Source organism: Oncorhynchus mykiss, chromosome 3 (assembly GCF_013265735.2).
Source record: "Oncorhynchus mykiss isolate Arlee chromosome 3, USDA_OmykA_1.1, whole genome shotgun sequence".
In the NCBI taxonomy this organism is placed as follows: Eukaryota; Metazoa; Chordata; class Actinopteri; order Salmoniformes; family Salmonidae; genus Oncorhynchus; species Oncorhynchus mykiss.
The window spans coordinates 44,660,866-44,688,059 of record NC_048567.1 but is presented as its reverse complement, the minus strand read 5'-3'; the positions used below and the strand labels follow the sequence as shown (position 1 = coordinate 44,688,059).

The window sequence follows — 27,194 nt, the reverse complement described above, 5'->3', positions numbered from 1 at the left end:
GTAATCACAGAGCGGATTCTCTGCTGTTCCATTCCCTCATGATGAATTTGGCATTAGCACAGAAGCAGTGTTACTGGGCCGTGGCTGGTTGTTCCGGTGGAGTGATTTAGCTGGTGTAATCCCTGACTCCTCTTGTTTCCTTGGGTTTAAGGGTTTAAGAGAATGGAGCTGATACCAAGCCGATCCTCTCCTTTTGTCCAGGGCTGTGACTCGCTCAGGCTGCTTGGGCCATTAGCCAGGCTTAAACTAAAACCCTGGCGACTGATGGGGGCTCACTTCAGTGTGCATCGCTTACAGTTATCGGTCTTATCTTTTTTGACATTGCTCCTACTTGAGGTCCTCGCTAAAACAGTTGCAAAGTGAAACTTTGGCGGTTTATAATTTTTTGAAAGACTTTGGGAGTAGGCTCTTACATATGGACAGATTTTTTAAAAATGTTATTATTCATCTACAGTGCCTTTGGAAAGCATTCAGACCTGTTGACTTTTTCCACATTTTGTTAGGTTACAGCCTTATTCTAAAAAGTATGAATTTACATTTTTCCCCCTCAATCTAAACACAATACCCCATAATGACAAGGCAAAAACTGTTTATTTTAAATAATTTATAACAATTGTGTGTGACGGTACAAGCACACCTGCATTTGGGGAGTTCTCTCATTCTTCTCTGCAGATGCACTCAAGCTCTGTCAGGTTGGATGGGGAGCGTCGCTGCACAGATATTTTCAGGTCTCTCCGGAAACATTCGATTGGGTTCAAGTCCGGGTTCTGGCTGGGCCAATCAAGGCCATTCAGAGACTTGTCCCGAAGGCACTCCTGTGTTGTCTTGGCTGTGTGCTTAGGGTCGTTGTCCTGTTGGAAGGTGATCCTTCACCCCAGTCTGAGGTCCTGAGCACTTGGAGCAGATTTTCATCAAGGGTCTCTCTGTACTTTGCTCTGTTCATCTTTGCCTTGATCCTGACTAGTCTCTGATGCTGTAAAACATACCCACAGAATGATGCTGTCACCATAATGCTTCACCGTAGGGATGGTGCCAGATTTCCTCCAGCTGTGATGCATGGCATTCAGATCAGAGTTCAATCTTGGTTTCATCAGTCCAGAGAATCTTGTTTCTCATGGTCTGAGAGTCTTTAGGGGGCTTTTCGCAAACTCCAAGTGGGCTGCCATGTGCCTTTTTATACTGGGGAATGGCTTCTGTCTGGCCACTCTACCATAAAGACATGATTGGTGGAGTGCTGCAGAGATGGTTGTCCTTCTGGAAGGTTCTCCCATCTCCACAGAGGCACTGTCAGTGACCATCGGGTTCTTGGTCACCTCCCTGACCAAGGCCCTTCTCCTCCGATTGCTCAGTTTGGCCGGGCGGCCAGCTCTAGGAAGAGTCTTGGTGGTTCCCAACTTATTCCATTTAAGAATGATGGAGACCACTGTGTTCTTGGGGACCTTCAATGCTGCAGACTTTTTTTTTTGGTCCCCTTCCCCAGATCTGTGACTCTACACAATCCTGTCTTGGAGCTCTATGGACAATTCCTTCAACCTCATGGCTTGGTTTTTGCTCTGATAATGCACGGTCAACTGTGGGACCTTTTTTATATAGACAGGTGTGCCTTACCAAATTATGTCCAATCAATTGAATTAACCACAGATGGACTCCCAAGTTGAAGAAATATTTCAAGGATGATCAATGAGAATGGGATATACCTGAGCTCAATTTCAAGGTCTCATAGCAAAGCGTCAGAACGCTTACGTAAATAAGGTATTTCTGATTTTTATTTGTAATACATTTGCAAACCTCTTCACTTTGTCATTCTGCGGTATTGTGTGTAGATTGCTGAAGGCACTCGATATGCACACATCTAAACTCTCTGGAGTTTTGGGGGTTAAGGAACAGAAAAGTCTGGGGCCATTACCTTTTCAAAATGGATTACTTGAACTTGTCCGACTCTCTCAGCCCTCATCTTGTGGAGGTTATTTTATCAGCGAGCTGCGATTCTGACCTGCAACACCTGCTATTCGTGAGGCTCTGTTTCCACCTGGAAGCACTCTCCTTGTCGGAAACCAGCTGCAGGCCTCTTTATGTGCCGTACACAGTCGAGCTCGCCCCGCTGGGCCATACAGTGCACTCCACAGATCTGCTTACACACAGATCAATTACAATTTACAGCTGTGCTTTGAGTATTGTGCAGTTGTGAATGTGATATTGCCAGTTGCCTGCTTTGTTTGAATAACTCATATGGCGAGCCTGAACGGAACCTCCTATAGTAGATGTTAGAATGTAAATTTAACATGACTTGAGACATGCTTATAATGGAGCTCATCCGTTCTGGTCTGCAGGGCATCTGACCTGTTGGTGATGCCCACGCTGAGGATAATGGGGAACGACAGTGTCTGGAAGGAGATCATGAGCCTTGCTCTTCTCGATCGGAGACCTGCTGCAGCAATGGCACAGGCCACCAACAGCCTCCGACTGCTGTACATGGCCCACACCCTGCAGCTCTGAAAGTATCATACTGCTGATACATAGCATGTACAGTGCCTTCAAAGTATTCATACCCCTTGACTTATTTATTATGGCTTTCCTTTGGCAGCAGCTACTCTTCCTGGGGTACAGCAAAATGAAGGCAGTTTGTACTATTTTAAAACATTTACAATACATTCGCAGATTTCACAACAGACATTTTCAAGTCTTGCCACAGATTTTCAAGTCGCTTTTAAGTCAAACTGTAACTAGGCCACTCAGGGACATTCAACGTCGTCTTGTTAAGCAGCTCCAGTATAGATTTGGCCTTGTGTTTGTAGGTTATTGTCCTGCTGAAAGGTGCATTTGTCTCCCAGTGTCTGCTGGAAAGCAGACTATACCAGGTTTTCCTCTAGGGTTTTGCCTGTACTTAGCTTTATTCCGTTATTCTTTTCATCCCCAAAAAACTCCCTAGTCCTTGCCGATGACAAGCATACCATAACATGATGCAGCCACCACCGTGCTTGACAATAGGAAGTGGTACTCTGTTTTATTTGCCCCAAAGATAACGCTTTGTATTCAGGACAATTTTTTTTTCCCGTCATTCTATTTTGCAATCCGGATGCATGTTTTCAGATATTTTTTTATTCTGTGCAGACTTCCTTCTCAATGTAATTTAAGTTAGTAACTAAAATGTTGATCCGTCCTCAGTTTCCTCCTATCACAGCCATGTAACTGTTTTTTAAAGTCACCATTCGCCTTATGGTGAAATCCCTGAGCACTTCCCTTCTTCTCTGGCAAATAAATTGGGAAGAACGCCTATCTTTTATTTGTAACTAGGTGATTGATACACCATCCAAAGTGTAATGACTTCACCATGTTCAAAGGGATTGCTTTTTTTCCCTCCATCTACCAATACGTGCCCTTATTTGTGAGGCCTTGGACAACCTCCCTGGTCTTTGTGGTTGTATCTTGTGTTTGAAATTCACTGCTCGACTGAGGGAATCTTACAATTATCTGTATGTGTGGGGTACAGAGATGAGGTAGTGATCCAAAAATCATGTTAAACACTTATGTGACTTGATAAGCACATTTTTACTTCTGAAATTATTTAGGCTTGACATAACAAAGCTGTTTCATGACTCAAGACAATTTTAATTAAATTTGTTAACTTTTCTAGAGACATTATTCCACGTTGACAGTGTGTGTAGGCCAGTGACACAATCTCCATTGAATACATTTTAAATTCCAGCTTTAACACAACAAAATGTGGAGAAAGTCCAGGGGTGTGACTACTTTCTGAAGGTGCTGTATGTGTCCCATTGTTGTGCTGCATTAAATGCATCATCATACCTTTTTACATGGGATTAATGCTACAGACAAACAGAACATTACAATACAGCATTATGCATTACAGTAATACTTCCATTTTGAACACACTAGCATATTATCCTATCTAAAGCAGCATACTGTTTGTAGTACAGCTGTACAACTCCATTACTAAATGTTTTTATTTTGCTTTAGTCTCCCTGCTTTGCTTTCCGTGTCACCACAGAGTTAATATCTAATTAGCTAGCTGTGGCTTTTGGCTTTCAATTCGGTGCATTTATAAAGATTTTATTGAGAAGTGATTTTGTTTCCCCCCCATAAACGTAATAGCAATGAAAAACCATATACATTAAAAAGTGGAACGATGCAAATTGAAGAGAGGCAAATTCCACTGTTGTTTTTGCTCCCAGTGCAAACCCTAATTAATTCCGCTTTTGTTTCCTCTCCACTGCAGGGATGTTGTGGATTGCCAGGTCACTGCTGGGCTGTGTTTTTGTTTTAATTCTCTATTTCAGTCAGTGATGGACTGACACATTTCACCCATGGTTCAGTACTGAGATGTAGGAGATGATAGGTCGTAATCTGGCCTGTGGCAAACTTGTGTGACAGTTTCGTGTGTGTAGGTATATTTGGGGCGGTTTATCTGTGCGTTTTTGTGTATGCACATGGTCCAAATTATTCCTCTTGGGGTTGAGTTCCACGACTGAGAACACTGACCTCTCCAGAGAGCCTCTCTCTGACTATTGTCAGATCAATTCAAGTCACTTTGAGAAGGGGGGGGGGGGAAGAAACTCTCAAGCACAGACATCAAACTAATCCCATGTGTCTTGGCAGATCTGAAACTGAATATGTTTAGCAACACTAGTGGAAAGGGTCCATATGCAAGAAGGGTACAATGCTTGTGATTCCCCCCCTCTTCTACCCCGTCACTGCTGAGGTCCAACAAACTTACTACCAGTCAGAAAAGCCTCTGGATGCTTTTATGTTCAAGCAAAAATAAATATCCCATGTTTTTTTGCGGGGGGGGGGGGGGGGGGGGGGGTGTTGTGTCCCCTCACAGATATTTGGCTGCTTAGAGTCGAATACCCAGATGCACCCAACTCCCCAAATCACGGCTGACTATCTGCGCCCCAATGCTTGGCAGTGGCATTCAGACTGGACTTCTGTTGTGGGTCACTTCACCTGGTCTGACATTTTGATGGAAAGGGGTTTCGCTTTGAATCACAACTCCCAGAATCATTAAAGTTGATGAGTCTGATCAAGCTTTTAGGGGCTTCTCGCTAACTGGAGGTGGCGTGCCGCAATTAAGTTGACTTTTTTTCAACAACCCCAATGTCCCTCTCAAACTGGCTCTCCAGGTGGGCCTAGTCATCCTGCTCCCACTTTGTCAGCTCCCAACTTCACTGTGCCACAGCTTTTGAAAGTTCAGAATGATGACTTAACACAATTACAGTAGTCAAGAGTTGTTGCTTAAATCGAGGCAATTTTAAATAAAGCATATGAACTCTGATTCTTTGTTGCTTAAAGTAGTCACTCTTATCAGATGTAGTCATCACAGTAAAGTAGCTCTAAGTTTTGTCCAATCAGTAGACAAATGCAGAAACCTCTATTTGTAAGTCAAACATGTGAAAATCTAAAGTTGAAGTCTGAAGTTTACATACACCTTAGCCAAATACATTGAAACTCAGTTTTTCACAATTCCTGACATTTAATCCTAGTAAAAATTCCCTGTTTTAGGTCAGTTAGGATCACCACTTTATTTTAAGAATGTGAAATGTCAGCATAATAGTAGAGATAATTATTTATTTAATCTTTTCTTTTTTTCATCACATTCCCAGTGGGTCAGAAGTTTACATACACTCAACTAGTATTTGGTAGCATTGCCTTTTAAATGGTTTAACTTGGGTCAAACGTTTCAGGTAGCCTTCCACAAGCTTCCCATAATAAGTTGTGTGAATTTTGGCCCATTTCTCCTGACATAGCTGGTGTAACTGAGTCAGGTTTGTAGGCCTCTTTGCTCGCACACACTTTTTCAGTTCTGCCCACACATTTTCTATAGGACTGAGGTCAGGGCTTTGCGATGGACACTCCAATACCTTGACTTTGTTGTCCTTAAGCCATTTTGCCACAATTTTGGGATTATGCTTGGGGTCATTGTCCATTTGGAAGACCCATTTGCGACCAAGCTTTAACTTCCTGACTGATGTCTTGAGCTGTTGCTTCAATATATCCACGTAATTTCCCTTCCTAATTTCCCTTACTCATGATGTGAAGTGCACCAGTCCCTCATGCAGCAAAGCACCCCCACAACATGATGCTGGCACCTCCTTTCTTCACGGTTAGGATGGTGTTCTTCGGCTTGCAAGCCTCCTCCTTTTTCCTCCAAACATATGATGGTCATTATGGCCAAGCGGTTCTATTTTTGTTTCATCAGTCCAGTCCATGTGCAGTTGCAAACCGTGGTCTTGCTTTTTTATGGCGGTTTTGGATCATTGGCTTCTTCCTTGCTGAGCGGCATTTCAGGTTAGGCGTTTCAGGTTATGTCAATATAGGACTCGTTTTACTGTGGATATAAACTAAGCAAAAAAAAGAAACATCCCCTTTTCAGGACCCTGTCTTTCAAAGATAATTTGTAAAAATCCAAATAACTTTACAGATCTTCATTGTAAAGGTTTAACACTGTTTCCCATGCTTGTTCAATTAATGAACATGCACCTGTGGAACGGTCGTTAAGACACTAACAGTGCAGATGGTAGGCAATGAAGGTCACAGTTATGAGAACTTAGGACACTAAAGAGGCATTTCTACTGACTCTGAAAAACACCAAAAGAAAGATGCCCAGGGTCCCTGCTTATCTGAGTGAAAGTGCCTTAGGCATGCTGCAAGGAGGCATGAGGACTGCAGATGTGGCCAGAGCAATAAATTGCAATGTCCGTATTGTGAGACTCCTAAGACAGGGAGACAGGACGGACAGCTGATGTGGTCTGCTACTGCGAGGAACGTTTAACAACACCTGCACAGGATTGGTACATCTGAACATCACACCTGCAGGACAGGTACAGGATGGCAACAACTGCCTGAGTTACACCAGGAACGCACAATCCCTCCACCAGTGCTCAGACTGTCTGTCTGCAATAGGCTGAGAGAGGCTGGACTGAGGCCTTGTAGGCCTGTTGTCTGGTGAGGACCTGCCTTACAACAACGTCGCTTATGGGCACAAACCCACCGTCGCTGGACCAGACAAGACTGGCAAAAAGTGCTCTCCACTGACAAGTTTTGTCAGGGGGGAGGGGAGGGGGGATGGTCGGATTCTCGTTTATCGTCGAAGGAACAGCATTACACCGAGGCCTGTACTCTGGAGTGGGATCGATTTGGAGGTGGAGGGTCCGTCATGGTCTGGGGTGGTGTGTCACAGCATCATCGGACTGAGCTTGTTGTCATCGCAGGCAATCACAACACTGTGTGTTACAGGGAAGACATCCTCCTCCCTCATGTGGTACCCTTCTTGCAGGCTCATCCTGACATGATGACAAAGCCACCATGCAGAGATGAGCAGTATGGCTGATTTCCTTTCAAGACAGGAATGTCAGTGTTCTGCCATGGCCATCGACGAGCCCGGCTCTCAATCCCAATGAGCACGTCTGAGACCGCTTGGATCGGAGGATGAGGGCTAGGACCACTCACCCCAGAAATGTCCGGGAACTTGCAGGTGCCTTGGTGGAAGAGTGGGGTAACCTCTCACCGCAATAACAGACAAATCTGTTGCAGTCCCTGAGGAGGAAATGCACTGCAGATACTGTTACTTTAGATTTTGATGCCCCTCCCCTTTGTTCAGGGACACATTATCCCATTTCTGTTAGTCACATGTCTGTGGAACTTGTACAGTTTGTCTGTTGTTGAATCTTGTTGTGGTCATACAAAACCTATAGTTTGCTAACAAGGAATATGTGGAGTGGTTGAAAAATGTGTTTTAATGACTCCAACCTAAAGTGTATGCAAACTTCGGACTTCAACTGTATCTTTGATAAAGTAGTAATCACTTTTGTTTTAAAGCCAGGTCCTTTCCTGTCACTTTCATGTTGTTAGTGGATGGCCAAGTCAAACACAGGCCATGAAAGCACACGATTCAGTTCCGCTAACGTTCCGTGACTTTGTGGCAGAGAGGAAGTGACTTGGAGGCGAGTTAGCTACCCAATGAGCGAAGACTCATGGTTTGTGTGTGTGTGTGATGACGATGATGACGCTGTCACACAAACTGATGCGGCCTTTGATTGTTGGCTCCGTAGCAATTCTTTGTCTGCCGCCGTCAAACCATCTAATTGTGTCATGTTGGCTGCCTCCTTCAGGTCTCTGCACGTTTGCTAATTGATATTAATTGATATCGGTGTGTCGCTCTTGCTCTCTCGCTCAATATCTAGCTCTCGCTCTATCAATATGTATGAGAAGGAGTCCTGATTTTTATTTTTTTCTCTCTCTCGACCAATAATGAGTTGATCAGTCACGCGATAACAAATCTGCTTAAGCCATATCTAATCACTCTAATCTCCCCACAAGATTTGGTTGCTGGTAAACTCACTCACTCACTCACTCACTCACTCACTCTGTATGTATGTGATGTACACACTATCACATATTAGTTTATTAAAGGCAGGGTTTGAGTATTTACGCTGTTTGAACTATATCTTTTACATGGGGACTATATATATTCTGGGCTGTAGTCCTAGCCATACCTCTCTGCCATTCGATTCAATGTAGATAACCACATATTGCAAAGAAACATGTCAGATTTAGGTCTTTGCCCACTACATTAACATTTTGTTTTGTTATCCCAAAAGGATTTATTGCTTATTAAGTTGAACAATTAACTTGGGGAAAAAGGTTTGTTGAATAAACATGTGTCTCAAACTTCTGTTTTCCCATCTTAAATATTCTTTATTGCCCAATATATTGCCTCACTTGGTTTTGTTGTTGCAACAGGGTGGTTTCATAAATGTTCACTGTCTTTGTTTGTGTTATAACACATTCACTTTCTCATACAATCACTTGACTTGTTAGGTGTGGATAGTTCATAAAATAGTAACGGAAATGGACACACAACCCACATTAATCACTTGATCACTGACCGTTGGAATTAGTTCACAAAAATGGAATCCACTCAATTCACGTTAAGACCCCCCATGCTCAAATAAAATTACAATTTGTCTCCTGAATGGCTTGGAGTGGGGCTGGACCATTAACACATTTCTGCCTCCTTATTGTACAGCACAATGGTCCCTTGTATTCTGACGTCAACCCCGCATCGATATCAACTAGTGAAGAAGACCTACACTGAAATGTAATAGGTTCTGATAGCTGTAGAGACCCAATGAAAAGGGGAATTCTTTGTCCTCCGACTGAATTCATTAATGGATGTGGATGAATGGCTAAGTGTGTCCTCTCGGCTGCCTTCCTCCTTCGATGCGCAGGGATGAGGTAGACAGCCAGGGGAAGATTAAGATGGAGGCACATCCAATGGAGAAGAAAGAGGGGGGAAGGGGGTGACACCTCAGGATTGGCCGGCCACCGCATTACACTCGCTTTGAGACTTATCCCTTTGTCTAATTGCGAATACACATATACACGCACGCAGATACATCTGTCCTCGGGTATTCCAGTACCATCTTCTCACTATCTCCTCTCTTGGTCACTCATGCGTGCTCTTTTTTCTGTCTTGTGCCTTTTTTCTCTCCTCCGACCCTTCTCGTCCCCCATCCGCCTCCTTTCGTCTAATTGGAGTTGTGCTATGGGAAAGCCGTGCTGTACAACATTGCCTGTTTGATGGAGGTCTGTTTTTAAGGACATTGGGCGTTGTTTATGGGTTTTGGTTTACAAGCAATGCCTGGGTGGGGCCACGTGGTACATAAAAATAAAAGTAGCGAGTTTTAAAAGCACTAGGCTCCTCTGCATACCCTGCACCACATTGGAGTTTCCCTTCTCTTTGCCTGGTTCTGTTCTGAAAGGAAAGGTTCACCCTTTTTGAATGTTGTATTGTTTTTATACACCTCTGAGTGATGTTCTATCGATTTCCTGGGTCATTTCATGTGTATCTGAGTAATTGGCGTTCAAGCAGGCCGAAATCTGTCCGGTATGGCGTAGCACCGTGATAAACTCGCTCTCACGACACTGGAAGTTAATAGGAATACGACTTTTAGATTGTGAAAATGTCTATCATCCAGTGCATTCGGAGAGTGTTATATCCCTTGACTTTTGACACATTTTGTTACGTTACAGCCTTATTATGAAATTGATTAAATCGTCCCCCCTCCTCAATCAAACGTACAAACAATACCCTATAATGATAATGCAAAAACAGGTTTATAGAAATGCTGGAAGTATCACATTTTACATAAGTATTCAGACCTTTTACACAGTACTTTGTTGAAGCACCTTTTGGCAGCGATTACAAGCTCGAGTCTTCTTCGGTATGACGCTACAAGCTTAGCACACCTGTATTTGGGGAGTTTCTCACATTTTTTTTTCTCTGCAGATATTCTCGAGCTTTGTCAGATTGGAATTTCAGGTCTTGGTCACCTCCCTGATCATCAAGGCCTTTCTCCCCCTATTGCTCAGTTTGTCTGGGCAGCCAGCTCTAGGAAGAGTCTTGGTGGTTCTAAGCTTCTTCCATTTAAGAATGACGGGGGCCACTGTGTTTTTTGGGGACCTTCATTGCAGCAGGCATTTTTTTGGTACCTTTCCTCAGATCTGTGGCTCCACACATTCCTGTCTCGGAGCTCTACGGACAATTCCTTTCCACCCCATGGCTTGGTTTTTGCTCTGACACGCTCTGTCAACTGTAAGACCTTATGTAGACAGGTGTGCCTTACCAAATCATGTCCAGTCAATTGAATTAACCACAGGTGGACTCCAGTCAAGTTGTAGAAACATCTCAAGGATGACCAATGGAAACAGGATGCACCTGAGCTCAATTTTTAGTCTCATAGTAAAGGGTCTGAATTCTTATCTAAATCAGGCATTTCTGTTTTTGTTCCAACCCAGCACCAATCGTAGCACAAATGATCAGCAAACGGTCGAGCACTTGATTAGGTGAGTCGGGTGTTTTGTGCTGGGCAGGAGCAAAAATCTGCACTCTACCCAGGGTATTTATTAAAAACGTTCTTCTAATCGATTTTGCAACGACCTCACCTTCCACTCTATGATCAGTTAACAGTGAGAGGTCAGTGTCCACTCCACAGCCACCTGAGTATTTTACAGCGGTCACATTATTTAATTTTTTACCCCAGACATACAATGGGACCATACGGGCAATTTGAGGAGACAGGGGCAGTAGATCAACATTTTTACTCCGTGTTTTTATAGCGATCAATCCGGTCATGTTGACGTGTGAAAAAGAGATGGTGTTCCTGGAGCAGACGGGGCTTTTTAAACGGGGCCGAGCCGTTGGACAGCTCTCGACTATTTGATGGACAGCTGGATGTGTTTGGCCGAGTTAAACAAGTGGAACTGGTTTGGAGGGCTTGAACAGAAGCTAAATGAAGTCTATTATAATGCAACTTCTGCCACAGCCGAGTGTGTGGGGCAATAACAGTGTGTCCAAGAAAGACAGTCGCACAAACTAAAATGGACGCAATCGCATTTGTGCCACACACACACACATTATGCATAACATAATGACACACCACACACACACACACACACACACACCCAATGTGCACTTTCTTTGGTTCCACACCAAAACCTTTTTGTAAGCTTTTTAAATGTTATAAACCCTATACAAATATATTGACCCTTAAGTCCAATTATTCGGACAGAAAATGTGCACGCACATGCAGTGATACGGAGTATAGTAGGTCAGCGAGTGAGTGGATGCCATGCTGCTTGGTACTGACCCTGCTGGGGAATGAATCCTCCCTGGCTGGACAATCTCTCAGCGAGGGAGCTGGTGCTCCCTGCTCTAGAGTCGCTCCCTCCCTCCCCCCAACACAACACACACACACACACTGCATTATCCTGATGAGGCATAAGGGACCACCTTGGCTGGGTGTTTTTTTGTGTGTGCGCAAAGGGAGTTGGATGTTACATCTGTGAGGGTCATCTTTCCCTTGTGCTCTCACAGTCTCGCTCGCTTAATCTCTTTCCCTATTCCTCTCTCCAGCTCTCTCTCTCACGGCCACTTCCACTGCAGTAGCAGCCTCCCATCCCAGTTGGAAGGTGGGACAATTTTGAATGCATTACACAAGCACTGTTTTCCTCCGCAGTGGCCTGCTGCCTTCCGACTCCCCTCCCCCCAGCTGTCCCATATCCCCCCCCTCCCTTTTCTAAACCACCCTGTCATAGTCATTCTCCTTTATGATAATTTTATATTTTGTTCTATGTCATTTTGTTACTAGTGTTTGACTGGAATCTAAAGAAACGTGTTTGTGTTGCGAGACCACACAGAGCCTAATCTCTCTGTAATAAAAATTATACTGCTCTCTGCGTCTCTCCCTCGCTCTCACTCCCTATATATTTCATCTCTCTCTCGTTTGTAATTTGAGGGTATATCTCACCTGCTGTCTGTCACAGGTCATGGTAGAAGATGTTTTTTTTTTCCGTCAGTGTTAATCTGGTTCGAGTGAATCTTAAATCACGACTTCCTCCCTCCCTCCCTCTCTCTCTCTCTCTGCACCAGAGACTGATGCACCTGCCCGGGCTTGTTAGCCTTGTGATTCACCGCCAAGAAGATGACATGAAACACAACTCTCCAGGAAGAGGGCTTTTTATTTTTGATGTATGGTGATTTGTGGTGCTCTCCTCCCTTTGTGTGTGTGTGTGTGTGTGTGTGTGTGTGTGTACAGAACGAGATGGCTCAACAGCATTATGGTAGAAGAATGACAATTGCGTGTGGATTTTCATAACCGAGTTTGAGCTTCTGAGCGTTGTTAGCGCGGGCCAAATGTCATCAGCTTACACAGCCTGTTGCATCAGAGTCATGGTTGTCCTCAGTATCATGATTCAAAGTGAATGATTAAATGATTACACGACAGCATCTTATCCTTTCAATGTTATCATCACTTAGATTTTGTGTAATCGGTGTCAGTGTCTTTTTGATTTGACTCTCACGCTTATCTTTATCGTCATCGTTATATAAACGGTGACAACTGCGTTTTTATCATAATCTTATAATCACTGTTAGAATTTGCAATTGTTTTTCCTCCATCTTCCAAGTTCAAAATCCTCCTCACCATCCCATGGTTATCTCACTGTAGCCTGACCCTCCCTTTTTTATGAGAGTGTACTGCTGCATCTGCCAAGAGACCTGACCTTTTTATGGCACAGGTGGTTGTGCACGTTCCCCGTAACCACAAGGTGTCTGGTTCAAACCCTGCACTGACAGTTCCCCCTCAATCGCTACGTTAGCCCTGTCGGAACAAATAGATTGGTCCCAGGTTTTAGACCGTAGCTTTGTTTACACCTGGGATCCAGGGCAGGAAGAGCGAGAACAACCCTGAGGCCTGAGAGGATGTGGGATAACTTAATCAACCTGTTGTCAGAGAGCATACAGTTTTGGTCGTTGTTGTTGTTGTTGTTGTTGTTGTTGTGGGTGGGTGGGTGCGCACATGCTCTACCGGTCAAAAGTTTTAGGATTTCCCCCATTTCCCCCCCCCCCACAGTTTTTATTGAAATTTAAGCAGTTCAAATGGCCAATGGTACAAAGGTAAGCAGTGAACTGCCAGAGGTTAAAACGTTTTCAGTTACCATATTATGCAGCCCTAGCGACGCCCATTCTCTCACCCTCCTTTGCCCTTTTCCTCCTTGGCCTTTCTGACCGTTTCCCAGCACTCGTTGAATGAGCAAGAGCCCTGACCTGCGTTGCCCCTGGCTCGTCATTCATAATGAATGATGTTGAGTCTGTTTGCGAGATAATAATGGTAGCGATGGGAGACTGGTGTCCTGGGGAGACTATCACACACTGTCATTCAAGCCAATAGGAGCTCTTTGATGTGGGGAGCCAAGCGATTTCATTGGGTGAGATTGACAGTTTGCGTCCTTTATATGCCCCTTTTGGTTTATTTGCAGTAGTATTTCTTTTAACCTTAATTCAACTAGGCAAGTCAGTTAAACAAATTCTTATTTACAATGACTGCCTTGGAAGGAACAGTGGGTTAACTGCCTTGTTCAGGGGCAGAATGACAGATGCTTTACCTTGTCAGCTCAGGGATTCGATCTAGCAACCTTACGGTTACTGGCCCAACGCATTTTCAGTCTTGTGAAATACGAACATTTGGCTTTGGTGTGCAAAGCGCTGCTCAACTGGGTTTGAAATGGGCCAGGGACGTTCGTTATTGTCCAGCTCTCTGCAGCAATCGAAGCAACTAAATACTCGTGTTGCGTGTCTCTAGCACTTAGAGCATATTGCTGCTTTGCAGGGCTATAACAGCCTCTTTTTTTCTTTCTTTCTTTTTCTTTATACTGCCCATATGAACAGTGGAGGAGTGAGGGCTTCTTGGCTCTAGCAAGAGGTTGCTGCAGTCTCGTTGAGTACTGCTGACGCTGCTGCTCTACCCTCATTAGACCTGTGATGTTTTAACTGTGTTTCTTGCTTGACGAGGCAACAGTCTGCTTATTGCATACAGTGCCTCCTGGCCCATGGCCCAGGGAGATGAAGCCACACGGAGGGAGATAATCAACCTTTTTTTGTATCGTCTAATGTATATTTAATGGGGTTCTTTCGAGCCCCGGAGGATGAGCAAATAGTGTTAATTTTTTTTTCGGCGTCCTATGCAGTAACCGTATCATTGCAAGCAAGCGAGAGAGCATTTTAAGAGTTTGTCTGAGTCGTAGGGAAATCCAACGATGGGAATCCATCCAGCCTACATTTTTGGCAGACTCAATGGAATGGGGATAATTACGTCTGTGTCGAAACTGTTCTGATCAGTTTCGGTTCCGCTCCTTTCTGGAAGGTTTTCTGCCTTCCTGCTTATGCCTAGTTAAATGCACGGAGATCATTTTGCTGTAAGCGTAATATTTTGTTTCCTTGATGGTCTTTAGAGCATCAATGGTAGGCTATCCTTTGTTACAGAAAGTCAAATCAGTAGGGATGTTGGCAGCAGTCTCTCCCTCCAACTGCATCAAGGGGTCATTTTAAACTTGGTCACAAGATAGCTAGAAGATAGATAGCCCGGTCTGTTTCTGGATTTCACAACGCTACATTGTTGCATTTGCAAAACCATACCAACTTGGCGATCAGAAACAGGATTGTCACCCAGGCTACAAAAGTGCTTGCAGTCTGTGGGAGATTCTTCACTGTCACTAAGTGTTGTTACCATAGTTGAACTCTGGTGTCCAAAAACACCTCACTAGAGTTTCTCTGTTCTTTAATCCACACCCCTTTCCTTGTAACATGCCCCTAATCTTCATCAGGCACTTTTTTTGCCCCCTTGACAATGGCTTGGATACATGCTGAGAAGACGAAGGCTGTAATTGAGGGGTGGAGACGGTTTGTGGCTGTAAAAGTGGGTACGGTTGTATAGGCCTTCCTATACATCTTTGTGGTAATGCAGATACGCATTATCATTAGGGTTGTGACGATTCCAGTATCACAATTTATTTTTGTTTTCCATGGGCAAAAATGAAAACACAAAGCAGACCTAACTCTTTGGTCCATTAAAAAAAAACAACCTGTTGTAAAATATTGTTTGCTATAGCTTGGAAACTAAATGTGACTCAGGATGACAACATAATATTTGTTTCCAACATTAGGGCTGTTTTTCCTAAATCTGCTTTGTTTTGTTTCCTTGCCATGATACTAACAAGTATCGCGACGCCGGTGTCATCCCGGCCCTAATTATCCTATCCCGTAGGGAGTTAAATTCTGGCGTTGTAGTGCGCGTGTGCGCGCAGTGGGTTTGTGTGAGTGCTTGAGTGGATATTTATGTCACAATCAACAGTGGGCTAAGATCCCTAATTTAGCTTCAGACGCTGTCTTGCATCTGTTTTCGCTTGCGTGATGTGGATGCGTCTGGGGACTTGCTCAATTTAACTGTCATTTCACTGGCAGCCTGGTCTCAGTGTTTGACAGGATGTGCTGCTCTATTTTCTAGGCTGTGTTTTAAAGCCAGGATGATGCCATCCTATGTGTTTGCCAACATCTGTAGCTTTTGCTCCCCATTTCCCTCTTATTATGAATGGAGATACGTAGCACAGGGTTGCACTTACTATGCCAGAAATAAAAACAACCCATCCTATGTCATAACAGATCCATAACCATGCAGTGTTTAAAAAAATAAAATAATTCCGCTTGAATAACATTTACGGTTAATGACATGATACCTGTCATACCATGCCGTGTCGGATTGTTGCGATTACCATGAAACCAATGTTGCAACCTTTTTAATTATGCAACAACGTCCCCATGACAAACTTTTTAAGCTCGTCATGATTTTTAGGACCCCAGTGGCCTGATGACGATCCCTGTGGTATCAAATCGAGTTGTCAACATCTGGAGTAGCTTTTGGTGTGCCAGCATTACACGGAGGACAAGAGTTTGGTGGTGAATAATCTCAAGGCTAGGCTAGCGACTTCCGGTGGAACTGGAGGGCACGTAATTCAAATAAATAATCATAAAAGTTATGGATATTAAGCATTTAGGAACATACAAGTGTCTTATATTGGTTAAAAGCTTAAATTATTGTTAATATAACTGCACTGTCTGTTTTTACAATAGGCTTTGGAAGAAACCAGCCTGAAACCTTGAACAAAGACTGTTGACATCTAGTGGAAGCCATAGGAATTGCAATCTGGGAGCTGGATTTGGATATGCCCCAAAACTTTCAATTGTAAGGAGTATGGGCTCTCACAAAAACAAAAAAACATTCTGGTTAGTTTTTCTTTTGGATTTTCTCCTACTATATCTATTGTGTTATAGTCTCATACATTATTTTAATATTTCTTCAAACTTCAAAGTGTTTTCTATCTAATGGTACCAATTATATACATATCCTGGCTTCAGAGCCTTAGTAACAGGCAGTTTACTTTGGGCATGTCAGTCAGGTGGAAATTGAGAAAAAAGGACCCTAGCCTGAACTAGTAGATAGGCCGGTGCGATAAGGCGCGAAGGCGACCCCCTCCTTGTAGGAGAAATCCCCCCCCTGTCTTGGCTGTGATTATGGGGGCTCAAGGAGAGGAAGAGCACTTTGGTGAGGGCCTGGAATACTGATGCCCTTCTCCATCTCTTCCGCACATATGGGCCGTGATAAGACGTGATGCATGGAGAGTGGCTGCTTCAGACCCAACTTGACCATATGCCACGTGCTGCAGCCGTATGGACTGCACCACTCACCCCACACTAGCCTCTTTTGGTTGGCTGAACAGCTCACTTAAGGGCGGCACAGTGCTTTTAATTGTATTTATTTTTTACTTCAAGCTAAGTGGAAATCGCTCTGTAAAAAAAATAAATAATTGTTACTCCCCATCATTGCTAACAAGCAGTTTTTGCATTCATTCAAATTTAATGAACACTAATGAAGTCATTTTCCTCTTTCCCTTCGTACCAATGTTTCATCCACGTATATTGCATACTTTGAGTTGAATCTATCTGCTCAAATATTGTTTGGAATGCTTTGTCCAGCCATCTTCATTTTCTAAGTGTCGAATGGCCGTCGGGTTTCCTTTGACATGACCAACCAGTATCGGGTCAATGTTGTCACTCAAGGATAAATGACCATGTGATATCTGATTTGCTTACTTGTAGTTGTTACTGTAATGGTCCTGACTTGTATCATCGTGCAGACTGACATTCCGGCTGGCATGCCAAAGCCCATTACCTATGCCAGTCTTGCCACCTGCACTGGGCACTGCCTTATTACACAGATCGTGTTCAGGTCAAGTCCCTAATTGATTGTGATTTGCTCAGATGCCAGGGATCAAATTTACTCCGAAGCTAAGGTAACCCTTGTCAAAAGGAGTCATCTTGCCACTTTTTCCCCCCCTTTTTTTTGTTGCCTCTCACCTGTCTCGGGTGAGACTTCTACTTAATGCTCCTATAATTGGATCACCTAATGCAATTAGTTGGGGGGGGGGCCGTCTGACCCCTCTGCCAGTTTCCTTGAGCCTTACAAATGTGGACTACCACACAGTTTGATGTTTGGCAGACACATTTTGTGATGTCACACCGCTGGACTGAGGGTCGGAGCATCTGGGTAAGTGGATACTTCTCCACTTGGCATGGGTGTCTGGGAAATTCGGACACTTCCCATTTAGGTTTAGTATTGTTATCTATACTGAACAAAAATATCAACGCAATCTGCAACAATTTCAATGATTTTTACTGAGTTACAGTTCATATAAGGAAATCAGTCAGTCAAAATAAATAAATTAGACCCTAATCTATGGATTTCGTATGACTGTGCAGGGGTGCAGCCACACACTGGGGAGCCAGGCCCAGCCAATCAGAATGAGTTTTTCCCCACAAAAGGGTTTTTATTACAGACCGAAAATAAACTTTACATCTTGCGTTTTTATAATTTTGTTCAGTGTAGCTTGGCTGACTTCTCTGTTTTACACAAAGAACAATATTATTATAATACTGATATTCTCTCTTCTTTTCAGAGCTCTGACACCTGCCCGTAGGACATTGAAACTTTGGCAAAGAGCTGCATCACGCCACTGACCGCCCAGAGACGCAGTAAGTTGAAAAGAGTGTAGTTCACCACACTTTTACGTGATTCGTGACTCTCTATAATCAGCATTTGAAAAAGAAACTCCAGCACACTGGTATTCTAGAATACTCCACAGACAATTCAGGCTTTGTGGACTGTTCATTGGTTAAGGTCGCTGTCACTACTCTAAGGCTGACCTGTGGAGTCCGACTTCCGACATTGTGGGATTTAGATTTCTCTGACTTTTCAGATTGTTCGTCCTTACCCAACTTGTGCCTGACAGACACGACTTTAAGCTTGTAGATCAATTGGAGCAGCTGCAGTTTATTTGTTTTCAAATAAAGTATGACTAGCTGCTAGGGTTTGTTCAGTATGAGACCTGGGTAGGTGTGGCTCTGTCCGGGCCTTTGAGTGACATGGCTTGACATTGGCACCAAGAGGACACAATCCTCAATCTTCAACTCGGCAACAAGACCCAGTCCCTTCAACAGTTAAATCCATGAATATGTAAAAAGGCAGACCGTATGAATATCATATCCCTGTGTTGGGTAACCCAATAGCTTTAAGGCTGCCTTATTGAAAGTGACACTACAACCAACCCGGGTTGCGTTTCCGATGCCCGACACATTAATAATTAAGGTTGCCCATATGACCACCGCAACTATGAGCTCCGTATCATAAAACGGCAGTGTGCGTTACACCAAATGGTTGTAACCTGCGTCATCTGGCACACAGAGACTTTTTGATGTATTCTCTCAGGTCATAGAATATAACAATTCTACCCAGTTTCTATTTTTGAACAGCCCAAATAGCAGGGGGTCTGGGATTCTTATTTTTCTGTCCCCTGTTGGAAATCCAAACCAAGTTAGGTTGATTAGGGCTGATTTGTTGTGTACTATGCTGGCTCCTAAAGGACCGGTTACCTATTTGGAAATTCATTTTTTGGTCCTGAGCCGTCTGATCGCTCTCTGGGGGATGCCATGCAGTACGGAGGAGTGGAGCACTGACTGAATGCCCGGTCTGTTCAGCAGCTCCCCGAGGCTGTGGCACGGGCAGCAGTGCCTGGCGGTGTTGAAGTGACTGCGTTAAGCTGGCAGCATTGACGCGCTGAGACTGTCGTTCTGTTGTGCAGGCAAATTAACTCCCTCAGGAGCTCTGCTGGCTGGAAACCTGGGCGCTCTCCTCTCTTGCCGTTGCCTCTCCCATTCTCTCCCTCTCGATCTGCACACGCTAATATAGGCCTCCAGGGGAGCCTGATCCACACATATAATTGGCAGTGTACTGGACACACACACACACACGTCAGTGCCAGCACCGGTCATGCTGAATTCCATTAGTGGCGACGCATGGTTTTTAGGGAAATTGCCAGGGAGGGGAGTGTGACGGTTACAATGCTGATGTTCATCCTGGCAGGATTGCCTGTGATGTCCTCTGTCTCCCCCTCTTCACCTCCGTTACAGTAAGGATTATTTACTGCAGCGTTGGCAAAATAGTGTCAACACACTGAACCAGTCAACACAGTGAGTCAATGAGTGCCGCCACAGGCAAGCACAGCAGACTGGGTACAGGATACCGGCAAATGCTGACGGAGATACTATTGTGGAGAGCAGTCATAGTAAACAGACCGACTGAGACCGGCGTATAGGCAGGCAAACCGACAGGCATTGTTTATTGACAAACCGAGACCCACCGACAGGATTGAGTCACGGTCTAGCCATTTTTGAACATGCATCCACCCACAGTGTGCTGTCTGCCTGGGCATACTGCTCTGCCCAGGTGTGCACTGACAGATGGCAAGGCTATTCTTGATGGGACCGCTTCTATTTAAATTAGTTCTTGTTTGTTTTTTTTATTATTTACTGAATCTTCACTATAGTCTAAGATGTCTTGCAGTGATATTTCAGTTATGTGTTAAGATGTGTTAATTTGTAGGCAGCCTGCAGGGAGAATCGTTAAGACATAGACCATCTCACCTTGGGCTCTGTACTGTGTGTGTGTGTGTGTCCATGCTTTCATATGACACTTGAACTTTCACTGCCCAGACACACATGCCCACATACATACAGTTTGTCGGAAGTTTACATACACGTTAGCCAAATACATTTAAACTCAGTTTCACAATTCCTGACATTTAATCCTAGTAAAAATTCCCTGTCTTTGGTCAGTTAGGACCACCACTTTATTTTAAGTGTCAGAATAATAGTAGAGGGATTTTATTTCTTTCATCACATTCCCAGTGGGTCAGAAGTTTACATACACTCAATTAGTATTTGGTAGCATTGCCTTTAAATTGTTTAACTTGGGTCAAATGTTTCGGGTAGCCTTCCACAAGCTTCCCACAATAAGTTGTGTGAATTTTGGCCCATTCCTCCTGAGGTTTGTAGGCCTCCTTGCTCACTCAAGCTTTTTCAGTTCTGCCCACAAATGTTCTATGGGATTGAGGTCAGGGCTTTGTGATAGCCACTCCAATACCTTGACTTTGTTGTCCTTAAGCCATTTTGCCACAACTTTAACTTCCTGACTGATGTCTTGAGACATCAGTTGCTTCAATATATCCATATAATTTTCCATCCTCATGATGCCATCAGTTTTGTGAAGTGCACCAGTCCCTCCTGCAGCAAAGCCACCCCTACAACATGATGCTACCACCTCCTTGCTTCACAGTTGGGATGGTGTTCTTCGGCTTGCAAGCCTCCCCCTTTTTCCTCCAAACATAACGATGGTCATTATGGCCAAACAGTTCTATTTTTGTTTCATCAGACGAGGACATTGCTTCAAAAAGTACAATATTTTTTACTCGTGTGCAGTTGCAAACCGTGGTCAGGCTTTTTTTATGGCAGTTTTGTAGCATTGGCATTTCCTTGCTGAACGGCCTTTCAAGTCATGTCGATATAGGACTTGTTTTTACTGTGAATATAGATATTTTTGCACCTGTTTCCACCAGCATCTTCACAAGGTCCTCTGCTGTTGTTCTGGGATTGATTTGCACTTTTCGCACCAAAGTACGTTCATCTCTAGGAGACAGAACGCGTCTCCTTCCTGGGTGGTATGTCGGCTACGTGGTCCCATGGTGTTTATTCTTGCGTACTATTGTTTGTACAGATGAATGTTATACCTTCAGGCGTTTTGGAAATTGCTCCCAATGATGAACCAGACGTGTGGAGGTCTCCAATGTACTTTATGAGGTCTTGGCTGATTTCTTTAGATTTTCCCATGTCAAGCGAAGAGGCACTGAGTTTGAATGTAGGCCTTGAAATACATCCACAGGTACTCATCCAATTGAGTCAAATTATGTCAATTGGCCTATCAGAAGCTTCTAAAGCCATGACATCATTTTCTGGAATTTTCCAAGCTGTTTAAAGGCACAGTCAATTTAGTGTTTGTAAACTTCTGACCCACTGGAAATGTGATGCAGTGAATTATAAGTGAAATAATCTGTCTGTAAACAATTGTTGGAAAAGTGACTTGTGTCATGTACAAAGTAGATGTCCTAACCGATTTGCCAAAACTATAGTTTGTTAACAAGAAATTTGTGGAGTGGTTGAAAAACGTGTTTTAATGACTCCAACCTAAGTGTATGTAAACGTCCGACTTCAGCTGAACACTCTCTCTTCCAGCGAGCCATTTTATCAGCCCAAATGGAGCCAATTCCCACTAAATAGGTTTTCAGGCGCTCTACTTAAGTAGAGGAAGAGCAGGATAAGCCCTAGTGACTCTGACTCGTGTACTGTGCCTTCAGAAAGTATTCAGGGGTATGAATGCTTTCTGAAGGCTCTGTGAAAAAGGATATACTTTTTACACTTTAGGCCTCTTCATATTTGGCTTGATCAACTACAGACGCTATGGTGACTCGCAAGACTTGTGTCCTTCATGAGGAGACTTGTGGGGGAATCCATTTCAATGGGAAATAGTGATTGGATACCATGTTTTTGCTCTTTGCTTCCGAGACGTTTGTTTAGATTTTTATTGCAGTGCCTGATATGTGGGAGTGATGTCGTGTACAATGCAATGCCTTCTCTCTTATGGAGTGATGTCACAGCATTAATGTTCCGAATGTAGGATTAGCGTAATTTTTTTGCCCAACCCATAGTTGGGTTGACCTGTTTTATCCATGCATCATTGGCCCTAATGATTCACACAATTGGTACATCGACTAGGACAAAAAGCCTATTTAAATAGGAATTCACCTGAATCTGTGATGTTCAGATCACTTCAGAATAGCACCCTCTATACGTGCATTCTCTCTTTCTCTCTTCCTGCCTCTTTGTCCAACATGTCCAGACCTAGTCAAAAAACAGTTGGATCTCATATCAAAGTGCTGTAGGTTTTGGATCAGCGACTGTATGGCCAGCGATTTGAAATAACAACCCACTCATTCTGCTGGAACCCAAATAGAGGCTCATATCTATCACTGTTAGTGCCGAACATGACCCATTGGAAAGGTTTTGTTCAATGTCATTAGTACACTTTTCACGCTATCGACCTGAACCAAACTGCGCTGTCTCGGAACACTGTTCCGGTATTTACGGTGGATGCGTAACCAGGCCAGCTCGGTACAGCTAGTGTGCCTTGGCTCGGTTTGGCTCAGTGTCAAAAGCCCCTCAGTCAACAGCAAATATATGGGCTTGCTTGTCTGCCTTGAGCAGTGATGTAATACCAGTGTTGGCAAAAGCCCAATAGACCAAGAAAGACTGAAGAAAACAGCAAACAACAATGCAAAAAAAAAAAAAAAAAATTTAAATAAAGAAACAAAAAATTATTAGATCAAAGGACAACAAAAATCACAACGGCGATGCCAACTGTATATGTTTGTGTGCATGTCTGGCACTATTACATGAATGTGTGTGTTCATGTATGCGTTTATTTCAATGAGAGAGTGTGTGTGTGTGTGTGTGTGTGTGTGTGTGTGTGTGTGTGTGTGTGTGTGTGTGTGTGTGTGTGTGTGTGTGTGTGTGTGTGTGTATGCACGTGTACAGACACCTGCACCACATCAGCCTCAGGCAAAATGGCATTAGTTGAAAAAACACTGCCACTCAATGTCAGTGAGATGTTTTATTTGTATTTTTTGTGTGTTGCTGCCTTGCTAAGTTTTCTTAGGTCTCTATGTTGTGTTGTCTCTCTTGTTGTGATGTGTGTTTTGTCCTATATTTATATGGTATTCATTTATTTAATTTTATCCCAGGACCCCGTTCCCACAGGAGGCCTTTTGGTAGGCTGTCATTGTAAATAAGAATTTGTTCTTAACTGACTTGCCTAGTTAAATAAAAATCACTCTCCTTGCTCAAAAATCACTCTCCTTGCTCAAATAGCCCTTACACAGCCTGGAGGTGCATTTTGGGTCATTGTCCTATTTAAAAACAAATGATAGTCCCACTAAGTTTAAACCAGATGGGATAGCGTATCCCTGCAGAATGCTGTGGTAGCCATGCTGGTTTAGTGTGCCTTGAATTCTAATTAAATCAGTGTCACCAGCAAAGCACCATCACACCACCTCCTCCGTGCTTCACGGTGGGAACCACACATGCAGAGATCATCCGTTCACCTACTCTGCATCTCACAAAGACATGGAGGTTGGTACAAAAAATATCCAATTTGGAGATCAAAGTACAGATTTCCACAGGTCTAATGTCCATTGCTCGTGTTTCTTGGCCCAACTCTCTTCTTCCTATTGGTGTCCTTTTAGAAGTGGTTTCTTTGCATGAAATCAGGCCTTCATGGTCGAATTGCTGCAGTCCCCTCTGAACAGTTGATGTGTCTGTTACTTGAACTCTGAAGCATTTATTCGGGCTGCAATTTCTGAGGCTGGTAACTCTAATGAACTTGTCCTCTGCAGCAGAGGTAACTCTGGGTCTTCCTTTCCTGTGGCGATCCTCATGAGAGCCAGTTTCATCATAGCTCTTGATGGTTTTTGCAACTGCACTTGAAGAAACTTTCACAGTTCTGAAATGCTCCATATGGACTGTCGTTTCTTTTTGCCATAATATGGGCTATAACAGCTCAAATAAGTAATCTTCTGTTTACCACCCCTACCTTTCCCAACACAACTGACTAGCTCAAATGCATTCAGAAAGAAATTCCACAAATTAGCTTTTAACAAGGCACACCTGTTTATTTGAAATGCATTCCAGGGGATGACCTCATGAAGCTGGTTGAGAGAGTGCCAAGATTGCGCAACACTGTCATCAAGGCAAAGTGTGGCTGCTTTGAAGAATCTCAAATATAAAATATATGTTGATTTGTGTAACACCTTTTTGGTTACTACATGATTCCATATGTGTTCTTTCATAGTTTTGATGTCTTCACTATTATTCTACAATGTATAAAAGTAAAGGAAAACCTGTGAATAACTAGGTGTGTCCAAACCTTTGACTGGTATGGTACGTATTCAGAACCTTTTAATGATTACTTTGTTGAAGCACCTTCTGCAGCGATTACAGACATCAGTATGACGCTACAATCTTGGCACACCTGTATATGTGGGGAGCTTATCCAATTCTTCTCTGCCGATCTGTCAGGTTGGATGGGGAGCGTTGCGGTACAGCTATTTTCAGGTCTCTAGAGGCCCTGTGGGCTCTGGAGGAGGTTTTCGTCAAGGATCTCTGTACATTGCTCCGTTCATCTTTCCCTCGAACCTGACAAGTCTCCCAGTCCCTGCCCCTGAAAAATATCCTCAGAGCATGATGCTGCCGCCACCATGTTTCACCGTAGGGATGGTGCCAGGTTTCCTCCAGACGTGACGCTTGGCATTCAGACCAAAGAGTTCAATCATGGTTTCATTAGATCAGAGAATCTCTTTTCTCATGGTCAGAGTCCTTTAGGTGCCCTTTGGCAAACTCTATGCGGGCTGTCATGTGCCTTTTACTGAGTGGATTCTGTCTGGCCACTCTACCATAAAGACCTGATTGGTGGAGTGCTGCAGAGATGGTTGTCCTTCTGGAAGGTTCTCCCATCTCCACAGAGGAGCTCTGTCAGTGACCCATCGGGTTCTTGGACACCTCCCTGTCCAAGTCCCTTCTCAGATTGCTCAGTTTGGCCGGGTGGCCAGCTCTAGGAGGAGTCTTGGTGGTTCCAAGCTTCTTCCATTTAAGAATGATGGAGGCCACTGTCTTGGACTTTTTATTTATTTATTTTTTCTCCCCAATTTCGTGGAATGCAGTTGGTAGTTACAGTCCTGTCCCATACGGACATGGGAGAGGCGACGGTTGAGAGCTGTGCAATCTCCGAAACACAACCCATCGAAACGGGACAGTTTCTTGACACAATGCCCGCTTAACCCGGAATCCAGCCGAACCAACGTGTCAGAGGAAACACAGTACACATGGCGACCGTGTCAGCGTGCATTGCGCCCGGCCTGCCACAGAAGTCACTTGTGCGAAATAGGACAAGAACATCCCTGCTGGCCAAAACCTCCCCTAACCCGGACGATGCTAAGCCAATTGTGTGCCGCCCCATGGGTCTCTCAGTCGTGCCCGGCTGCGACAGAGTCTGGACTCCAACCAGGATCTCTAGTTGCACAGCTAGCACTGCGATGCAGTGCGTTAGACCACTGTGCCGCTCCGGATGCCTTTCTTGGGGACTTTTAATGCTGCAGACATTTTCTGGTACCCTACCCCAGATCTGTGCCTCAACACAATCCAGTCTCGGAGCTCTACGGACAATTAATTTGACCACATGGCTTGGTGTTTGCTCTGACATGCATTGTCTTATATGGGACCTTTTTATATAGACAGGTGTGCGCATTTCCATATCATGTCCAATCAATTGAATTTACCACAGGTGGACTCCAATCAAGTTGTGGAAGCATCTCAAGGATGATCAATGAAAACAGGATGCGCCTGAGCTCAATTTCGAGTCTCATAGCAAAGGGTCGGAATACTTTTATGTATAGAAATATTTATATTTAGGATTTTTTATACATTTGCAAAAATGTCTAAAACTGCTTTTGCCTTCTCATTATGCGGTATTGTGTGTAGATTGAGGAAAAATGTAATTTAATACATTTTTTAAACAAGGCTGTAGTGTAACAAAATGTGGAAAAGGTGAAGGGGTTTGAACACTTTCTGAATGTACAGTCCAGTCGACACAGTTGTTTAGAAGCTTGGCTCGGATCGAGTACAGGAAAGTGCCAGGTCAGCTTTTTGGGCATTTGGCTAAGAAACTCCCCACAGATATCTGCATCGCTTGCATCATCATGAGATTTCTCTTCAAGAGACAGATGGGGAGAGGGAAGTGCAGAAGAGAAAAACAGTAGAACAGAGTGAGAGATTTTTATTTTATTTTGTCAAAGCCTCAGGGCAGATTGATTTGTCGAAAGTGACGCGCACATTCGTGAAATATTTATACCAAACAAAAGAACGTCAGAGCGTATCGCTATTCATTATCGGAGCACATGTGCTTCGAGCGTGTAAAGGCTTTATCATATGTACCCTTGGAAAGCATTGCAGGGGACAAGGCTGATTTATAACATGCGCGCACACACGAATAAGCAAGCATGCGCATACCCAAAAACACACACAGATGTGCTTTTCAAGAACCTCAGGTGGCTGTCAGTGGAGGTGGCTGACCGGTTTAATGCTCTTTGGCTGATCACAGATCACAGCCTAGCTAGTAACGTGTGTGTTTGTCTGTGTATGTTCACATACGCGCATCGTGTCTCTAGGCCTACAGTATACTGCCTTTATGTGTATGCGTCATGCTGCCTGTGTTCATCTTTAGGGGCAAGTGTGTGTGTGTCTAGCCAGATCTGTGTGAAACAGTATTTCTCTTGCCTGGGGG

General features: G+C 43.9%; 1 protein-coding gene across 3 annotated transcripts in view; it reads left to right on the top strand.

Annotated features, from left to right (window-relative positions):
• LOC110520004 (double-stranded RNA-specific editase 1) overlaps positions 1-27,194 on the top strand; it is a 194,769-nt gene that overhangs the window by 30,419 nt on the left and 137,156 nt on the right. For 2 of the 3 annotated variants that reach the window (XM_036974213.1, XM_036974214.1), the window contains exon 2: positions 18,370-18,445. The exons of the other annotated variant lie outside the window; for it this stretch is intronic. The gene's annotated coding sequence lies outside the window, so the exon portion shown is untranslated. The remainder of the gene's footprint in view (positions 1-18,369; positions 18,446-27,194) is intronic. 3 annotated transcript variants of the gene reach the window in all.